General features: G+C 41.8%; 1 protein-coding gene across 1 annotated transcript in view; it reads left to right on the forward strand.

The window, feature by feature from the left end:
• Nucleotides 1-20,523, forward strand: part of LOC310779399 (NLR family CARD domain-containing protein 3-like) — a gene marked incomplete at its 3' end in the record, with an annotated part of 274,039 nt that overhangs the window by 169,731 nt on the left and 83,785 nt on the right. Inside the window, exons 3-6 of the mRNA XM_083639934.1 lie at nucleotides 8-91; nucleotides 1,323-1,383; nucleotides 6,822-6,914; nucleotides 7,606-7,666. The remainder of the gene's footprint in view (nucleotides 1-7; nucleotides 92-1,322; nucleotides 1,384-6,821; nucleotides 6,915-7,605; nucleotides 7,667-20,523) is intronic.

The raw sequence follows: 20,523 nt of genomic DNA on the forward strand, positions 1-20,523 counted from the left end.
GTTTGAGGGGAAAAAAGTTTGGTTTCCCTCATGCACGAGCTGCCAGATAGGCCTGTTATGAGATGTTTTTGACGATTGACGAAGTTAATAGGTAAGGTTCATCACAAGTTCAACCATGCTTTATTAACAATATTATATTGTATTATACCATATTAGTACATTTTAATGTAATATAATGTATATAAGCTATTGAATGTATTATGTGCTTATTTAAGCAGGTTTCACTTCCTGTTCTCGACTAGGCCTAAAACCTGAGGAAGCTAGTTACAATCAACAACATGATGAGGCAATACATTAAAATACAACAAATGCTAAAATAAAGTACAAAGTAAAACAATGTAATCACAAGACAGTAAAATCTCTTGCTGTAATAAGATGGAAGGAATGGAATTGCTGTCAGCTGCTCCAACTCAGTAAGAGTTTTGATATTGCAGCTGTTTGTGACATCAGACAGATTTTAGATCCACCTCAGTAAGTTTTGATATTGCAGCTGTTTGTGACATCAGACAGATTTTAGATCCAGCTCAGTAAGAGTTTTGATATCGCAGCTGTTTGTGACATCAGACAGATTTTAGATCCACCTCAGTAAGTTTTGATATTGCAGCTGTTTGTGACGTCAGACAGATTTTAGACCCACCTCAGTAAGAGTTTTGATATTAAAGCTGTTTGTGACTGCAGACAGATTTTAGATCCACCTCAGTAAGAGTTTTGATATTACAGCTGTTTGTGACATCAGACAGATTTTAGATCCACCTCAATAAGAGTTTTGATATTACAGCTGTTTGTGACATCAGACAGATTTTAGATCCACCTCAGTAAGAGTTTTGATATTGCAGCTGTTTGTGACATCAGACTGATTTTAGATCCACCTCAGTAAAGAGTTTTGATCTTGCAGCTGTTCGTGATGTCAGACAGATTTTAGATCCACCTCAGTAAGAGTTTTGATATTGCAGCTGTTTGTGACATCAGACAGATTTTAGATGCACCTCAGTAAAGAGTTTTGATCCTGCAGCTGTTTGTGACATCAGACAGATTTTAGATCCACCTCAGTAAGAGTTTTTATATTACAGCTGTTTGTGACATCAGACAGATTTTAGATCCATCTCAGTAAGAGTTTTGATATTACAGCTGTTTGTGACATCAGACAGATTTTAGATCCACCTCAGTATAAAAGTTTTGATATTGCAGCTGTTTGTGACATCAGACAGATTTTAGATCCACCTCAGTAAGAGTTTTGATATTGCAGCTGACTTTTTAACCTGAAGTTATGAGGTCACACCCTCACATCAAATGAACACAGATACACATGACTTTCTCTACAGATGAAGGCAGAACGTCTCTGTGACTTGATGCCGTGAATTCACCAGGAGAACATCTTCCAAGGTAATGCTGACTACATTTGTCTTTGTTTACTGATTGTTTGTTGTCTGGCAACGTGTGAACAAACTTCTCTCTTTAAATATCTGTACTGTTAGGAGGCATCTCTTGAAAAAGGCAACACAGTCTCTTAGACAATTGTGAAATAGTAACATTGGTCCAAAAATGTTTCTATTTCACAATTTCGGCTCTAAAATTGTTGTGAAATGAACTTTTTTTTCTCTTTTTTCATACAGGGGTGAGAGTTTTTACAGTGGTGGGAGAGGTTAGGTTTAGGATCTGGATTAGGGTTAGGTGTGGGGGGTGGGAGAGGTTAGGTTTAGGTGTGGGGGGTGGGATGGGGGAGGTTAGGTTTAGGCATGGGGGGTGAGAGAGGTTAGGTTTAGGGTTAGGGGTGAGAGAGGTTAGGCTTAGGGTTAGCGTCTGGGTTAGGGTTATGCATGGGGCGTGGGAGAGGGGTCCCAGGGGGTCGGAGACCCCCCAAAGGCCATGGATTTGTACTATTTTCACAATTTTCTGAGAGACTGGGCTGGAAAAAGGATCTTCCTGCTTAAATAAAGGAAAACAATATTGTTAGATGAATACACTATCATATTGTATGTTATGACTGTAATGTTGACTTTTGCAAGACAAACTGCTAAAGTCTTTCAAATCATGAACCTGCTATTTGCAGATGGTGTTCAATCTGTTCATATATAGTGTCATAATATCCAACACTTGTTCTCTTTGTGACCATAAAGAACATTGTTGTATTTGTGACTTTTAGTAGAAGCCTGATAAACTCTAGTTAGGTGGTAATCTCTGTTCTCTGCATTGGTGAAACTAGTGCAGTTCCCTTTTCCCCTATGCACCACCCCCTGGGCCCCTGAGCTCATCAGGGCCTTCAGGGCAGAGATGCGAGGCAAAGCTATCTGGCTATATGGACGTGAGGAAGGTGCTGCCGCACAACATTGCTGTATTTGACAGATTGAAAGGATCTCTTTTTTCTGTAATATCAGGGATGTGGATATCCATTCAACAGGTTGTTTGATTGTCACACAGAACCTCCACCCCCCCCCCCCCCCCCCTCAGTCAGACCTTAAATCTTAGAATATTTCCAAATTTAAAAGGACATGGAGTTAGGCTCAGAAAGGGGGAGAAGTTACTCTTTAATACATTAACTTGTAAAGGTTATGGTGAAGAATGCTGAATAATCATTTTGGTGATTTGTTTTTTTGTTTTATGTCTGGCTTTGCCGGTCTGCCGACTGCACAGCACCATCAAGTGTTGACGTGGTGAGAGTCAGATGCACCAGAGCTGCTTACTTTGAGATCACATTGTAAACCCATAGGAGGGGGGGAGGAAGCATGAGCCGTCTGTGGCAAAACAAAATGTCAATGATGCAAAAAGACAGATACAACTTTAGAGTGCCCTGCCTGACGTTTTCAATTTCATATTTTTTCCTCACTTTGTTCTTGTAAAGTAGTGTTAGGGCTAATTGCTCCAATACAGTTCTAAAAAAGTGTGGACAACTGTGGACAAATGTTTCCTGATTCAAACCAGTCTGCCCCCTGCCTCTCTCTCTCTCTCTCTCTCTCTCTCTCTCTCTCTGCCCTCTGGGTTATTTCCTTGTTCCTTGTTTCCTGGTTAGTCGTTGCGCAGATTATTTTCTCCACCTAAAGATATTGATATAAATATAGATATAGATAGATAGATAGATAGATAGATAGATATAGATATAACAGCAGTTAACTGACAGTTTATAGTCAATTTTATTCTACTGAGTATTTGATGTGACTGTGTTACCAGCTACCATCTTCTTATTTAGACTAAAAAGAGGAACTCTCGGCTGTTAAAGGTTTGTCTGTAGTTTAGATTCAAAACAACTCAACGCTCTTTTACAACATGTTTGTGTTTTAGTGTGTTCATGTTCAAATAGTAGAAATGGTTCATAATCAGTTCTGTTGCTTTCTGCCTGCAGGTTTGAGGGAAAAAACTTTGGTTTCCCTCATGCACGAGCACTGCCAGATAGGCCTGTTATGAGATGCTTTTGACGATTGACAAAGTTAATAGGTAAGGTTTATCACAAGTTCAACTATGCTTTATCAACAATATTATATTGTATTATACCATATTAGTACATTTTAATGTAATATAATGTATATAAGCTATTTAATGTATTATGTGCTTATTTAAGCAGGTTTCACTTCCTGTTCTCGACTAGGCCTAAAACCTGAGGAAGCAAGTTACAATCAACAACATGATGAGGCAATACATTAAAATACAACAAATGCTAAAATAAAGTACAAAGTAAAACAATGTAATCACAAGACAGTAAAATCTCTTGCTGTAATAAGATGGAAGGAATTGAATTGCTGTCAGCTGCTCCACCTCAGTAAGAGTTTTGATATCGCAGCTGTTTGTGACATCAGACAGATTTTAGATCCAGCTCAGTAAGAGTTTTGATATTACAGCTGTTTGTGACATCAGACAGATTTTAGATCCACCTGAGTAAGAGTTTTGATCTTGCAGCTGTTTGTGACGTCAGACAGATTTTAGACCCACCTCAGTAAGAGTTTTGATATTACATCTGTTTGTGACTGCAGACAGATTTTAGATCCACCTCAGTAAATGTTTTGATATTACAGCTGTTTGTGACATCAGACAGATTTTAGATCCACCTCAGTAAAGAGTTTTGATCTTGCAGCTGTTTGTGACATCAGACAGATTTTAGATCCACCTCAATAAGAGTTTTGATATTACAGCTGTTCGTGACGTCAGACAGATTTTAGTTCCACCTCAGTAAGAGTTTTTATATTACAGCTGTTTGTGACATCAGACAGAGTTTAGATCCACCTCAGTAAGAGTTTTGATATTGCAGCCGTTTGTGACATCAGACTGATTTTAGATCCACCTCAGTAAAGAGTTTGATCTTGCAGCTGTTCGTGATGTCAGACAGATTTTAGATCCACATCAGTAAGAGTTTTGATATTGCAGCTGTTTGTGACATCAGACAGATTTTAGATGCACCTCAGTAAAGAGTTTTGATCGTGCAGCTGTTTGTGACATCAGACAGATTTTAGATCCACCTCAGTAAGAGTTTGTATATTACAGCTGTTTGTGACATCAGACAGATTTTAGATCCACCTCAGTAAGAGTTTTGATATTACAGCTGTTTGTGACATCAGACAAATTTTAGATCCACCTCAGTATAAAAGTTTTGATATTGCAGCTGTTTGTGACATCAGACAGATTTTAGATCCACCTCAGTAAGAGTTTTGATATTGCAGCTGACTTTTTACCCTGAAGTTATGAGGTCACACCCTCACATCAAATGAACACAGATACACATGACTTTCTCTACAGATGAAGGCAGAACGTCTCTGTCACTTGATGCCGTGAATTCACCAGGAGAACATCTTCCAAGGTAATGCTGACTACATTTGTCTTTGTTTACTGATTGTTTGTTGTCTGGCAACGTGTGAACAAACTTCTCTCTTTAAATATCTGTACTGTTAGGAGGCATCTCTTGAAAAAGGCAACACAGTCTCTTAGACAATTGTGAAATAGTAACATTGGTCCAAAAATGTTTCTATTTCACAATTTCGGCTCTAAAATTGTTGTGAAATGAACTTTTTTTTCTCTTTTTTTATACAGGGGTGAGAGTTTTTACAGTGGTGGGAGAGGTTAGGTTTAGGGTCTGGATTAGGGTTAGGTGTGGGGGGTGGGAGAGGTTAGGTTTAGGTGTGGGGGGTGGGATGGGGGAGGTTAGGTTTAGGCATGGGGGGTGAGAGAGGTTAGGTTTAGGGTTAGGGGTGAGAGAGGTTAGGTTTAGGGTTAGCGTCTGGGTTAGGGTTATGCATGGGGCGTGGGAGAGGGGTCCCAGGGGGTCGGAGACCCCCCAAAGGCCATGGATTTGTACTATTTTCACAATTTTCTGAGAGACTGGGCTGGAAAAAGGATCTTCCTGCTTAAATAAAGGAAAACAATATTGTTAGATGAATACACTATCATATTGTATGTTATGACTGTAATGTTGACTTTTGCAAGACAAACTGCTGAAGTCTTTCAAATCATGAACCTGCTATTTGCAGATGGTGTTCAATCTGTTCATATATAGTGTCATAATATCCAACACTTGTTCTCTTTGTGACCATAAAGAACATTGTTGTATTTGTGACTTTTAGTAGAAGCCTGATAAACTCTAGTTAGGTGGTAATCTCTGTTCTCTGCATTGGTGAAACTAGTGCAGTTCCTTTTTCCCCTATGCACCACCCCCTGGGCCCCTGCGCTCATCAGGGCCTTCAGGGCAGAGATGCGAGGCAAAGCTATCTGGCTATATGGACGTGAGGAAGGTGCTGCCGCACAACATTGCTGTATTTGACAGATTGAAAGGATCTCTTTTTTCTGTAATATCAGGGATGTGGATATCCATTCAACAGGTTGTTTGATTGTCACACAGAACCTCCACCCCCCCCCCCCCCCTCTCAGTCAGACCTTAAATCTTAGAATATTTCCAAATTTAAAAGGACATGGAGTTGGGTTTAGAAAGGGGGAGAAGTTACTCTTTAATACATTAACTTGTAAAGGTTATGGTGAAGAATGCTGAATAATCATTTTGGTGATTTGTTTTTTTGTTTTTTGTCTGGCTTTGCTGGTCTGCCGATTGCACAGCACCATCAAGTGTTGACGTGGTGAGAGTCAGATGCACCAGAGCTGCTTACTTTGAGATCACATTGTAAACCCATAGGGGGGGGGGGGGGGGGGAGCATGAGCCGTCTGTGGCAAAACAAAATGTCAATGATGCAAAAAGACAGATACAACTTTAGAGTGCCCTGCCTGACGTTTTCAATTTCATATTTTTTCCTCACTTTGTTCTTGTAAAGTAGTGTTAGGGCTAATTGCTCCAATACAGTTCTAAAAAAGTGTGAACAAGTGTGGACAGATGTTTCCTCATTCAAACCAGTCTGCCCCCTGCCTCTCTCTCTCTCTCTCTCTCTCTCTCTCTCTCTCTCTCTCTCTCTCTCTCTCTCTCTCTCTCTCTCTCTCTCTCTCTCTCTCTCTCTCTCTCTCTCTCTCTCTCTCTCTCTCTCTCTGCCCTCTGCCCTCTGGGTTCTTTCCTTGTTCCTTGTTTCCTGGTTAGTCGTTGCGCAGATTATTTTCTCCACCTAAAGATATTGTTATAAATATAGATATAGATAGATAGATAGATAGATATAGATATAACAGCAGTTAACTGACAGTTTATAGTCAATTTTATTCTACTGACTATTTGATGTGACTGTGTTACCAGCTACCATCTTCTTATTTAGACTAAAAAGAGGAACTCTCGGCTGTTAAAGGTTTGTCTGAAGTTTAGATTCAAAACAACACAACGCTCTTTTACAACATGTTTGTGTTTTAGTGTGTTCCTGTTCAAATAGTAGAAATGGTTCATAATCCGTTCTGTTGCTTTCTGCCTGCAGGTTTGAGGGGAAAAAAACGTTGGTTTCTCTCATGCACGAGCTGCCAGATAGGCCTGTTTATGAGATGCTTTTGACGATTGACAAAATTAATAGGTAAGGTTTATCACACAAGTTCAACCATGCTTTATCAACAATATTATATTGTATTATACTGTATATTACATTTTAATATAATGTATATAAGCTATTTAATGTATTATTTACTTATTTAAGCAGGTTTCACTTCCCTTCCATACATTAAAATACAACAAATGACAAAACAAAGTACAAAGTAAAACAATGTAATCACAAGATAGTAAAATCTCTTGTGATAAAATGGAATGAATGGAATTCCTGTCAGCTGCTCCACCTCAGTAAGAGTTTTGATATTACAGCTGTTTGTGACGTCAGATAGATTTTAGATCGACCTCAGTAAGAGTTTTTATATTGCAGCTGTCTGTGACATCAGACAGATTTTAGATCCACTCTCTCATTCTCACTCTGTTATTGAAATTTAAATCAATATAAATGACTCCGCAATGCATTACACATCTATGTGCTGGTCTGCTGTTTAGTTGACTGTAGATTATGTGGTTAATGTCTCCATCTAGTGCACAGACAGTAGAACTACATCACCTGATCTGTGGTGTCTCTTGGTTTCTGGCATCAGGTTAGACTGCTTTGGTGTCAGAGACTAGAGTAGACTTGTTTAGCCTGAAGTTATGAGGTTGCACCCTCACATCAAATGAACACAGATACAGGACTGACAAAGGAGAGTAAACAGTCTGTCTCTCTTTCTCTACAGATGAAGGCAGAACGTCTATGTGACTTGATGCCGTGAATTCACCAGGAGAACATCTTCCAAGGTAATGCTGACAACATTTGTCTTTGTTTACTGATTGTTTGTTGTCTGGCAACATGTGAACAAACTTCTCTCTTTAAATATCTGTACTGTTAGGAGGCATCTCTTGAAAAAGGCAACACTGTTTCTTAGACAATTGTGAAATAGTAACATTGGTCCAAAAATGTTTCTATTTCACAATTTTGGCTCTAAAATTGTTGTGAAATGGAAACTTTTTTTGAATAGGAGTTTATACAGGGGTGAGAGTTTTTAGAGTGGTGGGAGAGGTTAGGTTTAGTCGTAGGTGGTGGGAGAGGTTAGGTTTAGGGTCTGGATTAGGGTTAGGTGTGGGGGGTGGGAGAGGTTAGGTTTAGGCATGGGGGTGGGAGAGGTTAGGTTTAGGCATGGGGGTGAGAGAGGTTAGGTTTAGGGTTAGGCGTGAGAGAGCTTAGGTTTATGGTTAGCGTCTGGGTTAGGGTTAGGCATGGGGTGTGGGAGAGCGGTCCCCGGGGGTCGGAGACCCGCCAAAGGCCGTAGACAAATGTTACTATTTTCACAATTTCCTAAGAGACTGCGCTGGAAAACGGATCTTCCTGCTTAAATAAAGGAAAACAATAGGCCTATTGTTAGATGAAAACACTATCATATTGTAGGCTATGTTCTGACTGTAATGTTGACTTTTGCAAGACAAACTGCTAAAGTTTTTCAAATCATGAACCTGCTATTTGCAGAAGATGGTGTTCATAGTGCCATAATATCCAAAACTTGTTCTCTTTGTGACCATAAAGAACATTGTTGTATTTGTGACTTTTAGTAGAAGCCTGATAAACTCTAGTTAGGTGGTCATCTCTGTTCTCTGCATTGGTGAAACTAGTGCAGTTCCCGTTCTCCCTATGCACCACCCCGTGGGCACTCCCCCCCCCCCCCCCACACACACACTGCACGCAGGTCAGGTCGCCCTAAGAGCACTCCCCAAGTTTGAAGTCAATCCGACAAATGGTTATCTAGATACGTGAAGGACAGACATACAGACAGTCCTGGAATTATTGTATAAGATATAAGATAAAATAATGCTGACATACATGGTCTCAGTAGTGTGTAAAGACTCAGGTCTCTGAGGACTAACTCAACCAGGAAGTTCTCGACCATCTGGGACCCGTTTCTGGACTACCTGGGTGAGGTCAGAAATGAATAACTTACACATCCTTGCACACATAGGCTGGTAGCACCATGTTGTAATCTTTTTATTTGATCTTTTGGTTGTTTGTTTTTAATCATTTAAAACCAAAACTTGTACAATCGACTTGATGTGGGACTAAGTTTACGGGGTGGGAGAAAACTGTTTCTTTTCATATCGCCATTGCATCATATTCGTGCATGCAACTTATTTGAAGACAATTTGTTGTGGGTTCTGTCACATTTGTTTGCTCCTGTTTAGTTTGGCTCTTTACTTGGGTGTACTGTGTACACCCAATTGTTGATGGCACTAAACTAATGTCTGAAATAAAACAATAAAACAATTATATAGATAATATGGTGCAGTGCCCATTCACACACTAAGGGCCCTATCGTCGTACGGCGCTATCGTTTGCGCTGCGTTTGCGCGCCTCTTATTGCTATCTTCCCAGCGTCTTAAGCTATCGTCTGCCTCCACCGTCCAGTTTTGCGCTGGGATGACACAGGTGTAGGCGTGGCCCAGGCGTGTCCGTGGGCCTCTAGCCTATCATGTGTCTCGTGCAAGTGTCATTCAGCGCTGTGGGGAAGATACCGTCGGTATGTGCCGAGCGCAAAGAGAGGTTTGGGCATTGCCCATTCCAAAATAGGCGTTCCAGTGCAATGTGTTAGAAAAAGGGGCCGTGGGTGCTCTCAATTTTAACGCCAGCAAATAGCTGGTCTTAGCGCAAACAACCCCACTACGCCAGGCGTATGCCTGAGCACAGACTGCATTCTGCAGTCTGCAGTGCAGGAAATCCTCGCTTGGATAGGCCCATTACGCACGGCTCGCGCGCGGACACACTTCCCTCCAATGCCACGTTGATTTTCAACTGACCTACACTGCAGAAAAAAACACACATTGATTTAACAATGAGAATTTGTTTGTCATGGTTTTGTGTGAAAAAGTGATTTGCGTTTTGAATTGGATTACCAGGGGAACGAGGGTCTGGCGGGGCGGGAGTCTGTGTGTAGCGCGGGGAGGGGTGCTTTGTGTTCGACTAGTGTGGGGGGGGGTCGGTGCACAGGGTGGGTAGGACACTGAGCCAGCGCTGTGCGTGGACCCGCGGATCGAAATCAGTTTCTGGCAGCAAATCACTTTCTGACACAACACCGGCCAGTAGGCTATACAGTAATCATTGATAGTATACAGTAACCTCTCTCCCTGCACCTTTGCACCATGCAACAATAGGTTAACCCGAGTGGACAATTCTGGTAGAGGCTATTGAAATAAAATCTCACACATCCCTACCCTATTAAAGAAAGGAATATTTGTAAATGTGTATGTTATAGCCTATATGAGCGAAACGACTAATTAAAAGGCTACTAATTACAAAAGCATAAATTTTCGTTATGAATCCGAAATGGTTCTTCCCTCTCTCATTCTCTCCGCCCTCTCTCTCTCTCTGACTCTCTCCCTCTCCCCATCTAGGCTATCTTTTCTCTCTCCCTCTTTCTCTCTCTCACTCTAGTCCCGAAGCGGATAGAGACTGAGAACTGAGTCTACTCTCAGTGAGGAGGAAGCTGCTGATGTGATGCTGTGGTTTTATGGGCATGACCACACCTCCACAATGCTTTTAGGCATAAACGCGCCTATACGGAGGTGTGCGCCGAGATGACGTGAAGCTCAGCGGGCTGACACGCCCACAATTAGGGCTTTGCGCGGCGCTATTCCAGCGCAAAATGGGCGCTAACGCAAAATTACCGCCATTGCAAAGATAGGGCCCTAAGTGTGCTTTCTCACTGGTGCCTTGGTACTGATCCCGAGCACACTTGTCCCCAAATTGACAACAGTTTCGGAACGTTTGAGTGTGAACGTTGTTCCGTTCCGCGTCCGGGGCGCGAAACAGGGAACCGTGACAGGATCCACTTGAAAAGGTGGTCTGGGGAACGCTTTTGTGTGCCCAGGAAGGGAAGACTTGCTAATGTGAACGGCAACCGTTCCGAAACACATAGAGTCGAGACAACACACGGGTGGGGATACACTCCAGGCATAGTTGATGACGCAGGTCCACTCTGTTCTGTTCCCGAGCACGGAAGAAATGTTGTAATGTGAAAGCTGACCAGCGGGGGAGAGGGGAGGGGGCAATCGTGCGTGGAACAAAAGTTCCCAGTGAGTTCCCCTGGTGTGTTTCACTCTCATTTCCAGCACAGATAACAACACAGTACGGCTCTACTCTTACTTGGCTTTACTCTTCATGACCATACACTGTTTACTTCCAACGCAAGTTTACTCACCTCCGCCCACAACTGGTCGTCATAGCGACCGCAACTCTGCCCTCCGTCCATAGCGACCGCATATCTGCCCTCCGCCCTCCATTTGCATAACGTTAAAATGAACACATGGAACTTTTAATAAACTGTAGATGGAAAATTAATGCTGTATGAAATCGCTTGGTTGTATGTTGAATGCAGGATAGGACGTGACTTCAGTCGTTTCCCAATAAGGGTTCTTGTGTGTTCTTGTCTCCCTGTGAAACGTCATCAGTCGCAGCCCAAGTACTATTCCAATGCAAAGTTCACATTTCCCCAAGAAGGCTTACAATTCCCGCATGTGTTCTCGACATGCCCACTTTACCGAGGATAAATTAAATACCCTTATTTAAATACCCTTATTTACACTCTCAATACCCTCAAGAACGCATCATCTCAAACTGCCAACAGTGTTATGTATGCTTGTGACCTAGCAAGTTCATTCTTCCAAGAACGACTAGCAAGAACGTTCTCCCCAAGAACCAGGGGCGTATGCAGAAATTGAATTATAGGTGGGCCTGGATCAAATTGGGTGGGCCTGGATAGGAAGGGGTGCAGATGCCCGGCCGAAGTGTTATTTTACTAAAAATAATGCATTTGACCATCATTTCAAGTAGAATGATACCACCCAAGCAAGAATATTTCAAGTGTTCCAAGTGCTTTACTGAAATATTTGGACCATATAATGATAATACAATTATCTCAACCTTAAAAGGTTACATATAGGTGCCAAATGTTGCATACATGAATGCTTATACTTGTGTGTATACTGTTACTTTATACAGAAATTAGAACCACTGATCCATATACTGTTGTGAGTTTAAAAAATAACAACACTGAGGCTGCTTCAAGTTTGAACAAGATGCCCTCTGGTTTATTTATCCACAGAGAGAACAAAATTCCTAGATGTCATGAAGTTGTCATGCATTAGACTCTGGAGATGATGTGCCCTGCGTTTTTACAAAAGTAACAAAACCATTGGCTAGCAATGCAGCAGCAAGTTTGCCTCTAGAAAACAACCAATTAAAAAAAAAAAAATTTTTTTTTTTTTTTTTTTTTTTTTTTTTTTTTTTTTTGGGTGGGCCAGGGCAGAAGTGGGTGGGCGTGTGCCTACCCAGGCCCACCCGTAGATACGCCCCTGCCAAGAACACAAGAACAAGAACGCATTCTTGGTATTGAGAAACGGCCCAGATTTCTGAAATGAAAATCGGGGACATTTCCAGTTCGGCAGTCAATATATCATTAAAATATCCAATGTTATTATCTATGAAATAAAAAGGCGGACAATTCATGTATTTTGACCACTAGGGGTGCAATGGATCACAAAACTCACAGATTGGATCGTGTCACGGTTCTGATGTGACGTTCTGATGTGTGATTGGATACTTTTTCGGATCAGCAATTTTCTTTATTTAATTTTAAAATGTGCTACTTTGATGAAAGAAAACAACATTCAAATAGGCTATGCAAACAGTGCAGATGTTCTCATCATAGTGGTATACAGTACACAAAGAAACAATAATATGAATTAAAATAAAACAAATTTAGTAATAATTGTTTACTCAAAGAAATCGAGATAAATAAACTCCATTAGTAATTATTTGCTACTTTGACTCTGATGCAGACAGCTGATTGGTTACACGCCTATGCCACAGACAGGCAGAGAGACAGCTGGTTCAGCCCTCAGTCCCGAGTATGAGGGAGGGAGCCAGGGGTGGACTGGGACCATAATTCAGGCCAGGCCAACACACGTGGACACACATGAAAAATGTGGGCAAGCAAGATTTGGTGAACATAATGCTAACGTGATGTTACATGTTACCTATTTGTTCACTAATATAATTCAACATTGCCTAGATAACTGCAAGTATAATATGAAGACATGCCTCTGTACAAAAGCTTCACAGCCAACTTAATTTAAGGAAGAGTGCAGTGTCCTGTCTTGGCTTGTCTGAGGTTAAATGTATTGTGCAGTCCTACTGATATAAAGCACAATGTGAAAGCAATAAGCATATAGCCTACATGTTTCACTTTATGCTCTGAAATTGTAGCCTACCTGAAGGTTCCTGATTCTGATAAGTTCAACACCACCTCCAGCTCTGCAGGAGCACCTGCTGCAGTGCTAGTGCTGCTTCTGCCTCCTTCTCCACTTTTGTGAAGAAAACCCCAAAAGTAATCCAACCCATACTTTCAGTTTCAAGATAGGCTCCTTGCTTTCCACCTCTCTGCACCTCTTTTCTTCTCCATTTTGGCACCATTGAACAGCAAGCCCTGCACACTCAGCAGCTCAGGTCTCAGCAGCTTCTGACTGAAAAGTTAACTCATTCCTCCGTGTCTGGCTGCCTGCAGCCTGCCTGCCTGCAATCTGCGCAACTAGGAACACTTATACATACTGGCCTGCTGTTCAGTGGGTGGCCTGGCCTGCACACACACAAAAACATTTTTTGCAGGCCATGCCAGGCCACCAGGCATCTGCCCGACATGCCCGATTATGCAGTCCGAGCCCTGCGTACCACCCAGACCCGTCACAAGAGGGGTGCGAGGCCTTGTGCAAACCTCATGTGCGAGTCCCTTCTCATTAACATGCACACGCATGAATCATGTGCACGCACAGCAAGTCTAATCCTACTACACGCCAGCCAGTGGACAGTGAAGCCTTCACAGCAAATACACTGTCATAGCTTTAGATCTTGATCTAGGCTAGGGATCTTGATGTGGCTGTAATATATATATATATACCGTAAAACTTCAAATAAGGGCCCAGGCGTTTATTATGCTTAATTGACCCCAGGCGGTTAAAGGCCGGCTTTACCGTGAATATATATGAATATATATTAATTCTTAAAAAATCTTAAATTTCGAATCCGTTGAAATTTTTGAAATTGCTTGTTCACAGCCAGAGAAAAAAAAAAATGAAAAAAAAAAAAAAAAAAAAAAATTGGGCCAGGTGACGCGTTTCGCGTCGAAACGCGTCACCTGGCCCATTTTTTTTTTTTTTTTTTTTTTTTTTTTTTTTTTTTTCATTTTTTTTTTTCTCTGGCTGTGAACAAGCAATTTCAAAAATTTCAACGGATTCGAAATTTAAGATTTTTTAAGAATTAAGATATATTCATATATATTCACGGTAAAGCCGGCCTTTAAAGGAGACCAGGTGCCTATTGGAATCTGGCGGTTATTTCTTTATTGCACGAAATTGACCCAGGCGATTATTTTCTTTTGCACAGAATTCCTGATCAGCAAAAACAGAAAGTATGAAATTGCTTATCTAAACCAGTGAGATAGTATTAGTACACCACAAGAGGCTAGGTACAGGCAGTTTAAACCAGTGAGATAGTACTTAGTACACACAAGAGGCTAGGTACAGGCAGTTTAAACCAGTGAGATAGTACTTAGTACACACAAGAGGGTAGGTACAGGCAGTTTTGAACATGCCTAGTATTGTACAACGGACTGGAATGAATGGAAACAACTGATGGCCATAGCCTTCATCATCATCATCATCATCATCCAACTACGTTACAGTATCAGTTCATTGCTCTCCTCTTCTCCCTCTGCCAAAAAGCCATACCATATTTTAAACAAGTAACATTAGTCTACCGCTCACACATTCAGTTGTTTACGGTATGTTTGTGTGGAAAGATGTCATAGCAACGTTAATAACGTAGCTACCAAGCTAACGGTAACCAAACAGCACTGCAGCACTAGACAAAACAAGCAGACTTACCAAATAGGTAGACGCCAAGTTTCCAATACATGTCCAGTATAATGGGTATAATCCATACTGCATGTATGATCGCTGTTCCGCTGAGAGGAATGCACTTTTACAAGGCACAACTTAACATTACATTAGCGTAAGTTGCCCACCGCTCCTGGTTAGACAGCGTCTCCAGCACGTTGCCTACAGGAATCCGTAGCATTAAACAATGCAGTATGCATACTTGAAACATGTCGGTTACGGCATGTATTAATAAAATATAAAACTGTCTGACAGCGAGAGAGACTTCCGCCTGACTTCCTCCAAAACAACGTCATTACCGTAAGTGAATTCAGTCAATACAAAAACATACCGTAATGGGGAAAAACTGTATTTATTCTAATAAACGTCCCGGCGGTTAAGGGGGGCCGGCCCTTATTATGCTAAATTGATTCAGACCCCCTGCGGTTATTGGAGACTCGGCGGCTATTGGGGACTCGGCTCCTATTGGAAGTTTTACGGTATACATATATATATATATATATATATATATATATATATATATATATATACGGTATATAGATATAATCAGTGGCGGCTATATATATATATATATATATATATATATATATATATATATATATATATATACACGGTATATATATATATATATATATATATACACGGTATATATATATATATAATCAGTGGCGGCTCCTGAGCTTGAAAGCAGGAAGGATACTCTCGCTGGCGAATTTTTTGTGTGTTTTTTTTTTCTTTTGCAGTTTTAAGACAGATTTAGAGGAATATCTCATTTTAATTTAGCATTAGGATTAGACTGTTGTGATGTCATTATTCAGTGTTAACCATCAATAATTGTTCCTTTTCTCATTATTTCATTTCTCAGAGTAAATACTGTGGCCCCTATCGTTGCATCGGCGTAGTTTCTAGGCCGAGCGCCTGGCGCAGCGCAAAGCAGTGGGCGTGGACCAGCGCACTTGATATCGTCGTGCTGGCGCTACACGCAGCCCAAAGCATTACAACCACGCCTTTTAAGCGTAAAATTATGCACCGTCATGCTCATTGGATAAGTGCAATAAACGAATCGCACGCTTGCCTTTTTAGCTCCAATTCCACTGGTCCCGCAAAACCTGACAAAAGCCAAGCGCTCTGCCCCCCACCCCCTCCCTTCATCCAGTCTGCTGTCTCCATTATAGGCTATTATTCCATATTATTATGCTTCTCAAACCAATCTAACTGCAGTTTAAATACTGCAAGCATGTAAATACCCTACACTATAGCAAGATCAAAGTGAAAAGAATGTTCTAAATGCATCAGCTAGAAAAATATAGCCTATTAGATTGGTGAAAGTTTGTCCAGAAAGATATCATTTTCTCTCGCCTGCTGCAGGAAGGATGATGCACATAAATATACCCTACATTATGTCAAGTCATTGCATACATTTTTATTGTAAAACTAAATGTGAAATAGGGCCAAGTTATTGGAGCGGACATCACAGTATAGCAGATGCCAGTAGAAGCGCGTTCCGCTGTCACTTATCTAAATCACGTTAAATCGACAAGGGGTATATATAGGCCCAGGAGGACATATATGTTTCACATAGGGTGGTGTTTTCATTTCGATGTTTTATTTGGTCCAATATTGAAATGTTCTACAATGGCAGGCTGTGTTACCATTACACATTAATTTAGAACTACCTTTTATATCTATTTCGGCTCATTTGGTTGCTATTTAGTAGCGAAATGGAGAAGCACAATGCATGCTGGGAACTCAGAGAGAGAGAGAGAGAAGGGTGACAGAGAAGAGGCAGTGAAGGCACTAATTAGGCCTGGTTTTCAAAAGCGCAAAGCGCTAAATGTACGCCAGGTCGGAAGATATCAGTAGGCGGGTATTTAGCGCCGACACGCCCACTCTGGGCCATTCTGGGACTGCGCCACGCCCATTCGGCCTAAAGCGCATTTGGCAGCGTAAAGCCATATTGCTATCTTCCCGAAACAGGCGCAAGGCACGTTTTTTTGCGTTTAAGGCCCGTATTAGTGTATTAGTGCCGAAGGCCTGTGGGAGAATAGAGCCCTGTATATTTATTTTGAGATTTTTGTGAATTATTTGTGCTGTTATGGTTAGTATTAGCTTAGTTACTCACTTCTACACTAGCTTAGATTGTGTTACTTATGGATGGAATTATAGTGAAAATATATTATCCCCCCTTTTTGCTGGGGACCCCACTTTGAAAACCACTGGCTTATAGGCTACAACTGTTGTGAGAAGCTGGTGAATTTTTGCACATTTTCAATGCAGATTGATTAAACCATCTGCATTATTTAAACAAACAAATATGATGGATTAAACAGCTGTCATCTGGTGCATTTTAGGCCCAGGAGAAACAGAGTTGATCTGGGAATAATTTCTGGCTGAGAAATGCAATGCACCTCAAAATAAAGTAAGCTATTTACAGTTAGTTTGTCAGTAAAAGGTTTGATAAATAAATACATCAAAACCACACCACTACTGTACTGGTGACAGTAGCTGTTGTATATAGACAGGGGGAGTGACTATCAGCTATGTCATCAACGTAATACCAACTCTCGTTTAGTTTACTAAACTACTCGTTTAGTTACATTCAATTGCATGGAGGGGAAAGTTACGACAAATTCATCAACTTTGAAGCGTTATTTACCCCCCCTTCCCAACATGCTAGGTTGACATGCTTTGTCTCAATCGATTCCTTATTTCTTCTACTTTCATATGGTATAAAGATCATCACTCTAGCTTTAAAAATGAGCTCGCTGTCAGCCATGGGTGTATCGGCCAAATTCAGTTAAAAAATGTGGGAGTTTAACTCATTGAGTGCCAAGGACGAGTATGTTCGTCAATTGGTTTAGTAACGTAGAGTGCCAAGGACGAGTATGTTCGTCAATTGCGTTTTTTGACGGTGGGACGTGGATCAATGCCTAATACATCTCCTGTAAAATTTTGGGGCATGTTGAATGTGTATAACCTATTTTACCGACCCATTAGGTGGCGACAGTGCTCTCCAGATTAGAGAAAGTTGAGTAAAAACAACCGAAAAAGCCGTGATGAAACCATTCTCATGAGAATGCTTTGGCTTTTCGCTGTCGCGCTGGGAGCCGGCGCACAACGGTGGGGGGCTCCGAAAATAGACTCTCGGTGCAGCACACTTTGAAACGCGCAGCATAAAGCCCAGAAAGCCCAGAATCGGACGCAGCTCCATCCCAGCTCACAACCGAAACCCCAGAAACGAGCGAGGCGAGCCCGATCCAGACTCCCCCGACGAGCGGCGGCCATCCGAACGTGGTTCCGCAAGCAGCAGGGACTCGCCTGACAAGCAGCAGAGCGAGCAAAGCCAATAGACACACCCACGGAGGAGGAGTTTGCACTAGAGGGGGGTGGGGGTGCTGTTATATTGAAGGAAATTACTGTTCAGATGTTTCAGGCCAGAAAATATTAGTTTCAGAGTCAGTGATTTGCTTGAAATGCTATATTTCACAAAAGGCTCCATATCTCAGCTTTCTAGGAAACGCGTGTTTTTACTGTTTTTGACCTATCTTCTCCGGCTGATAACTAAAGAACGGAAAATGATATCAATAAACTTTTTTTTGCTGCTGATACAATAGAGTCTCGTCGTTCTTTGTGCGTGTTCGGTGTTTACATAGTAATATCACACAATATTCTGTGGGCCTTGAGAGGGCCACTGAAAACGCTCTGAAACTCTGGCACTGGGAGCGTCCGTTCTCCAAAAGTGGCTGGCACTCAATGAGTTAAGGTCGCCGTTTTTATTTGCAAAATAACAGGCTCTGTAGCATGAAACATATTAATACAAAAAAAATAGCGCTGCTTGGTGGACCATTTACACGCCGAATTTACTAGAAGGCCCGGATGACTTGAACTTAATTTACTTACTTGCACATCCATGCCGTCTGTAACCGTGTGCAGCCGAGACGTTGCAGTATCCCAGTGTTTGCGGAGATTTCAGTCACCACTCCGTACCGCTTTGAGGGTACCCATTGGGGTTACCCCCGGGCAGAGGGTAACCCATGCGGCCGTCCGCTCTAAACTCGTGTTCGCTCGCGTAATACAATGCAACGATATAATATGCTGCTGCTGTCGTGTAAATCTATCTATTACTGTCAGGTCATCACAGCAAAGTGGAATTTTGATGTCATCACTTCCTATAGTGGAGCTGGATTCAGCGTTGAGAGTCTGTGCCAGACTCATTCATCATTGGACAATACAATGTCAATCTTACCGATCTATCCAATCAACAACCAATTTGGTTGAATAAATTAATTGATTGATTGGTGAGGGCGGTTTAGGCTTCACTGTTCCCTGTGTTCAACCAATCATAGATTAGCTGAGATAAATTACCAAGGAAATGAAGGGCTCTATCGTTGCATCGGCCTATAAACTGCGCCCAGCGCAGCGCAGATTAGTGGGCGTGGACCAGCCTACTCAATATTTTGGTGTCAGCGCTACAGGTGGCCTTAAGCATTACAACCACGCCTTTTAAGCGTAAAATTATGCACAGTCTGCTCATTGGAGAAGTGCAGTATACGAATCACAAGCTTGCCTTTTACGCTCCAATTCCACGGAGCGATCCAGTCCGGTCAGAAAGCCAAGCGCTCTGACCCCCCCCCCCTCCCTTTCATTCCCGTCTGTCTCATATATTTTATTCCATATTATTATGCTTCTCAAACCAATCTGACTGCAGTTTAAATACTGCAATCATGTAAATACGCTACACTATAGCAAGATCAAAGTGAAAAGAATGTTCTAAACCCATCGGCTAGAAAAATATAGCCTATGTCATGATGAGATTAGATTGGTGAAAGTTGGTCCAGAATTATATGGTTTTGCTACCTTTTCTTCTCCCCTGCTGCAAAGGTAGGATGATGCACATAAATATAGCCTACATTATGTAAAGTCATTGCATAAATGTGTTTTTATTGTAAAAGTAAATGTGAAGTAAGCCTAATCTTATTGGAGCGGAGCGGACATCACAGGACATCACAGTAGAACCATGTTACGGCTGTCTCTCACCTAAATCACGTTATATCTGCACGGGATATATATACCACCATATATGTTTCACATAGGGTTGTGTTTGGATTTCTATGTTTTATTTTGGCCAATATTGAAATGTTCGGGAATTGCATGTTGTGTGAACAGAAACATTATTTCTATCTACCACTTTAGGCAATTTAGGCTGATTTGGTTGCTATTTATTCTCGAAATGTATTAGCCCAATGCATGCTGGGAGATTTCACATGTGTGGCTTTGTGCCTGTCTGCTGTCTGATGCGCGAGGGAGTAAGAGAGAGAGAGGGGGGACAGAGAGTAAGATGGTAGAGGAGAGCTCCGCGCAACCGGCGCACTGAATAGGCCTGGTTTTGAAAAGCGCTAAGCGCTAAATTAACGCCAGGGCGGAAGATATCGTTAGGCCGGTATTTAAGGCCGAAACGCCCATTGTGGCCTATTCTGGCACTGCGCCACGCCTCTTTGGCGTAAAGCGCATTTCGGGGCCTAAAACCATGTTGCTATCTTCCCGAGGCAGGCGCAAGGCACGTTTTTTTGCGTTTAATGCGTTTTTGCGCCTAAGCCCTGTGGGAGAATAGGGCCTGCAATGCCCAAGGGGGTAATGTTATTGTAGCGTACCCCTGAGGGCACGACAGACAGACCCACTGG

This window comes from Poromitra crassiceps (genome assembly GCF_964638095.1).
Source record: "Poromitra crassiceps genome assembly, chromosome: 7".
NCBI lineage: Eukaryota > Metazoa > Chordata > Actinopteri > Beryciformes > Melamphaidae > Poromitra > Poromitra crassiceps.